Source organism: Oncorhynchus masou, chromosome 31 (genome assembly GCF_036934945.1).
Source record: "Oncorhynchus masou masou isolate Uvic2021 chromosome 31, UVic_Omas_1.1, whole genome shotgun sequence".
Lineage (NCBI taxonomy): Eukaryota > Metazoa > Chordata > Actinopteri > Salmoniformes > Salmonidae > Oncorhynchus > Oncorhynchus masou.
This window is the reverse complement of record NC_088242.1, coordinates 49991804-49998132: the sequence shown is the minus strand read 5'-3', so window position 1 is coordinate 49998132 and position 6329 is coordinate 49991804.

Below are 6329 nucleotides of genomic sequence, written 5' to 3'. Positions count from 1 at the left end.
GACAAAATATGATCTGAGAGCCAGAATGCTATTGGGAACCCTCTCCCAAAGCATGTGCAGAGTGAGAATGTTCAGACTAATCTATAATGCATATTTAATTGTAGATTAGAATATTAGGTTAAGACAACACAAAATACTTCAATCAATATACATTTTTTACCTACATTAACAATTTTCATTCAGCTGTATTTTGTACCTGAGTGTGCTCAATATCTTTTCAGACAGATTTTCCATGATGTCTGATTTCAACAGACAGATTGTTGAGCAGTGTTCCATCCTTCATGTGTGCTTCATTAGCTGCCTCGAGAATGAGCTCTGTATCAGTACTCAGGAACGTCTGAATACTTGAATACCTTTTCCTAAAGAAGAGGAGTTCTATTAAAATCTATGACAATTTCAGGAAAATAAAACTAATGGCTTAAGCTTTAAATAGCTAGCTAGCTAAAAAATGGAAACATCGCAATCCTAGCTGACTTGGAAGAGCTGCTTGTTATCTATCTTACTAGCCAGCCCAGTTATTACATTTAGCTAGTTTGGCTGTTAGATTATTGACTAGATAAGTACTGCACAAGGTCAACATTTGCAGTGCTGCCTTCAACATGTTGTGAATACATGAAGAACACAAAGGTTTCTGCAAGGACAGGTGTAGCTAGCTAGCTACGTATTGTTCATTCCACTCTCTGCCTGGCTAGCTTGCCTAGCAGGCAAACATTAAATTGCAGGGGCACCATGTGTTCAGTTTTACTGTAATGTTTGCTGACGATGCATTTTTTTGGTAAGCTAGGTAGCTAATATTTTACATAGCTATTTCGGTTAATATAAAACGTACACAAAAATGACGACGGTTAGAAACAGCTCTGAGGCGAGTAAATGCACTGCTAATTTACTAGCAATCCCACCAATAGCTACAAACATCACGGCCGTTAACTACGCATCTTATCAACGTGCAAATATATAACGTACTCTGGCAATATAGCTAGCTAAAGGCTTATCGTACTTTAAGAATATTATTGAACGTTTTCCACAAATATTTTCGACATTTCGTGGAAAATGTGTGTAGAGAGTTCCAAACTATATTCCAAGTTATAATTTGGTCTTCAGCAGCCGCATGGCCATTTCAGAGGAGAAAGATCAAGAAGACGTCTGTTCCAAACACAAATGATGTTCAGAACAATATGTAGCATGTCAGTCCAACATAATAATGAGCCTTTGAATATCATATTTTTAAGTTGTTGGTTGTTACTTAGAAATATTTGTTCAAATTTAGCAGCATATTATCTATTTTTATTTGCAAATGCCAGTCTTTTTCAACGCATAAATTAAGTACTATATTCAAAAACGTAAGTAAAACCAGGATCCTATTATTTTAAGTACAAATCATTGATTTTCTTTTGCAATATTTACTAAACCCGTGGGTCATTTTGTTACAGTGTACATTTAGCTTGACATTAAATTGCTAAACCAATCAGTGCAGAAAGAACAGCTTTCTGTGGAGCGGGTGAGCGATTTAATCTGTATAGGAAGGTCCTTAAGAGCAAATTGTATTTGTCGTAGCAGCATTGTTTAATCATAATGAAAGACAAACACACCCAGTGCAACTGACATTTTGTGGGTGAGGAGAGAGGATTATGGAGGAATGACATGCATTATCTGAATTAGGCCCACAGAATTATACCTAAAGAGAAGCCCTTCTATGGAGGAACTTTGAATGTCCTTGAACTCCCCCGTTGGTTTAACGATGGGCCAGAGCAGATGCTGGAATATGTTTCTGAGGGACAGAGTGAGGGTGCTTTGTTGTGATTTTTGTGAGATTGGAAAAAAAATCCTGGAACGTTAAAGAAAGTTATTAACCAGTTCCCATGCTTTAAAATAACGTTTATGTTCCAGAAAAGTATAGATCACTTTGGTTTTCAGTTCAGGTTCTGTTCCTCAAATTATTTCATTATTTCTTATTTTTTGTTCCCTGAACCAGTTCCTCCAACCCTTGTGAGAAACTGAGGTAGTCAGAGAATTAGGGCTCTAATGTTGCTTTATGGGAAAAACAAAAGGTTGTGCAGTGTGTGTCCCTGCCCTGTGAACAACACAAAGTTGGTTTAAGGTCAAATAAAATTATTTTTTCTCTCTAGAAAACGAAAGGGTGTGCGATGTGTGTTCCTACCCTCTATACATTCCAAAGTTGGTTTGATGTGTCTATATTACATGGTCAAGGTTCCGTTGAATAATTTTAAGTGACTTTGTAAAAATATTTAAATAATGGAATCTTTTTATGAGAGCAAAAGGGTATGCAACATGCCTCTATAAAATGAATGATGGGCAGTTGATATGAGGTGGCTAAGTCACGTGGATGAAGAGCTATTGAAATGTAAGTGATTTTGTAGAAAATATAAGATTTTGTATGTACAAACACACACACATACATATATATATATATATATGGAAACATCGCATATATATATATATATACAGTGCCTTTGGAAAGACCCCTTGACATTTTACACATTTTGTTAAGTTACAGCCATGTTCTAAAATTGATTAAATCGTATTTTCCCCTCATCAATCTACACACATTACCCGATAATGACAAAGCAAAAACAGTTTTTTAAAATCTTTTGCTAATTTATTGCAAATAAAAATTGAAATATTAAATGTAGATAAGTATTCAGACCTTTTAATTAGTACTTTGTTGAAGTACCTTTGGCAGCGATTACAGAATCGAGTCTTCTTGGGAATGACGCTACAAGCTTGGCCCACCTGTATTTGGGGAGTTTCTCCCATTCTTCTCTGCAGATCATCTCAAGCTGTCAGGATTGGTGGGGAGTGTTGCTGCACAGCTAATTTTAGGTCTCTCCGGAGATGTTAGATCGGGTTCAAGTCCGGGCTCTGGCTAGGCCACTCAAGGACATTCAGAGACTTGTCCCGAAGCCACTCCTGCGTTGTCTTGGCTGTGTGCTTAGGGTTGTTGTCCTGTTGGAAGGTGAACCTTCTCCCCAGCCTGAGGTCCTGAGCACTCAGTAGCGGGTTTTCATCAAGGATCTCTCTGTACTTTGCTCTCTTAATCTTTCCCTCGATCCTGACTATTCTCCCAGTACCTGCTGCTGAAAAACATCCTCAAAGCATGATTCTTCCCCACCATGGTTCACCATCGGGATGGTGCCAGGTTACCTCCAGACCTGGCACTTGGCATTCATTACAAACAGTTCAATCTTGTCTTGGTTTCATCAGACCAGATAATTTTGTTTCTCATGGTCTGAGGGTCCTTTAGGTGCCTTTTGGAAAATTCCAAGTGGGCTGACATGTGCCTTTTACTAAGGAGTGGCTTCCGTCTGACCATTCTACTATAAAGACCTGATTGGTGGAATACTGCAGAGATGGTTGTCCTTCTGAAAGTTTCTCCCATCTCCACAGTGGAACTCTGGAGCTCTGTCAGAGTGACCATCAGGTTCTTGGTCACCTCCCTGACCAAAATTTTAAAAACCAGTTTTTGCTTTGTCATTATAGGATATTGTACAATTTAATCAATTTTAGAATAAGGCTGTAACGTAACAAACTGTGCAAAAAGTCAATGGGTCTGAATACTTTCCGAATACACTGTTTATATACACAGTACCAATGAAAAGTTTGGACACAACTACTCATTCCAGGGTTTTTCTTAATTTGTACTATTTTCTACATTGTAGAATAATAGTGAAGACATCAAAACTATGAAATAACACATATGGAATCATGTAGTAACCCAAAAAGTGTTAAACAAATAAAAATATACTGCCTTGATGACAGCTTTGCACACTCTTGGCATTCTCTCAACCAGCTTCATGAGGTAGTCACCTGGAATGCAATTCAATTAACAGGTATGCCTTGTTAAAAGTTCATTTGTGGAATTGCTTTCCTTCTTAATGCTTCCGACCGCAGGGCACTATAGAGGGTAGTGAGTACAGCCCAGTACATCACTGGGGCCAAGCTTCCTGCCATCCAGGATCTTTATACCAGGCAGTGTCAGAGGAAGGTCCTTAAAATGTTAAACGATTCCAGCCACCCTAGTCATAGACTGTTTTCTCTGCTGCTGCATGGCAAGCAGTACCGGAGCGCCAAGTCTAGGTCCAAAAGGCTCCTTAACAGTTTCTACCTCCAAGCCATAATACTGCTAAACAGTTAATCAAACGGTTATTTGCATTGACCCCCTTTTAAAAAAATTTTAAGTGATTTTATATAAATATACACTGACCAAAAATATAAACGCAACATGCAACAATTTCAAAGATTTTATGAGTTATAGTTCACATTAGGAAATCTGTCAATTAAAATAATTAAATTAGGCCCTAATCTATGGATTTCGCATGACTGGGAATACAGATACTGTATGCATCTGTTGGTCACAGATACATTAAAAAAAGTAGGGAAGTGGATCAGAACACCAGTCAGTATCTGGTGTGAACATTTGCCTAATGCAGCGTGACACATCTCCTTCACATAGAGTTAATCAGGCTGTTGATTGTGGCCTGTGGAATGTTGTCCCACTCCTCTTCAATGGCTGTGCGAAGTTGCTGGATATAGGTGGGAACTGGAACACGCTGCCGTACACGTCGATCCAGAGCATCCCATGTTTCATGAGCTGAAATAAAAGATCCCAGAAATGTTCCATACGCACATAAATCTTATTTCTCCAACATTTTTTCCACAAATTTGTATACATCCCTGTTAGTGAGCATTCCTCCTTTGCCAAGATAATCCAGCTACCTGACAGGTGTGGCATATCAAGAAGCTGATTAAACAGAATTATCATTCCACAGGTGCACCTTGTGCTGGGGACAAGAAAAGGGCACTCTAAAATGTGTAGTTTTATCACGCAACACAATGCCACAGATGTCTCAAGTTGAGAGAGAGTGCAATTGGCATGCTGACTGCAAGAATATCCACCAGAGCTGTTAACAGAGAATTTAATGTTTATTTCTCTACCATAAGCCGCTTCCAACGTAATTTTGTTAGTACATCTACACTGGCTCGAAACCGCAGACCAAGTGTAACCACACCAGCCCAGGACCTGCTTCTTCACGTGCGGGATCATCTGAGACCAGCCACCTGGACAGCTGATGAAAATGTGGGTTTGCACAACCGAAGAATGTCTGCACAAACTGTTGTAAATCGTCTCAGGGAAGCTCATCTGCGTGCTTGTCATCCTCACCAGGGTCTTTACCTGATTGCAGTTCGGCGTCGTAACCGACTTCAGTGGCCACCTTCAATCACCACTGGAACATTGGAGAAGTGTGCTCTTAACGGATTAATCATGGTTTCAACTGCACTGGACAGATGGCAGACTTGTGAGTGAGCGGTTTGCTGATGTCAATGGTGTAAACTGAGTGCCCCAATGTGGCAGTGGGGTTATGGTATGGGCAGACATAAGCTACGGACAACTAATACAATTGTATTTTATCGATCACAATTTGAATGCACAGAGATACAGTGATGAGATACTGAGGCCCATTGTGATGCCATTCATCCGCCGCCATCCCCTCATGTTTCAGTATGATAATGCATCGCCCCATTTCGCATGGATCTGTACACGATTCCTGGAAGCTGAAAATATCCCAGTTCTTCCACAGACTGCATACTCACCAGCCATGTCACCCATGAAGCATGTTTGGGTAGCTCTGGATTGATGTGTACGACAGCACGTTCCAGTTCCCGCCATTATCCAGCAACTACACACAGCCATTGAAGGGGAGTGGGTCAACATCCCACACGCCACAATCAACAGCCTGATCAACTCTATGCGAAGATGTGTCGTTCTGCATGAGGGAAATGGTGGTCACACCAGATACTGACTGGTTTTCTGATCCATGTCCCTGCTTTTTTTTAAGGTATCTGTGATCAACAGATGCATATGTATTCCCAGTCATGTGAAATCCATAGATTAGGGCCTACTGGAAATATTTAAATTGACTGATTTCCTTCTATGAACTGTAACTCAGTAAAATCTTAGAAATTGTTGCATATTGCGTTGATATTTTTGTTCAGTTTAGTTGCATTGATGGTGTGCCAGGCTACCTACACCTTGCTGTGTGATTATGAAACTCTGGTCGAAATCAGGGAAATAAGATCTGTGCAACGTTGTACACTTTCTTTAATTCATAAAGAGCCTAACCTGAGGTATGTAGCTCAAATCATTCACGATCTATTCATATTTGAAGGCTTGAATGTCTGGCAAATATTGAATCTCAATTCAACTTTACCCTGGTTATCTACCAAAGGAGCAAAATGTAACTGTGGTGGAGAGCATGAAGTGTAATCTTTGGAGTGCCTGATTAGGGTGAAAGAGAATGAGGTTGCTCAAA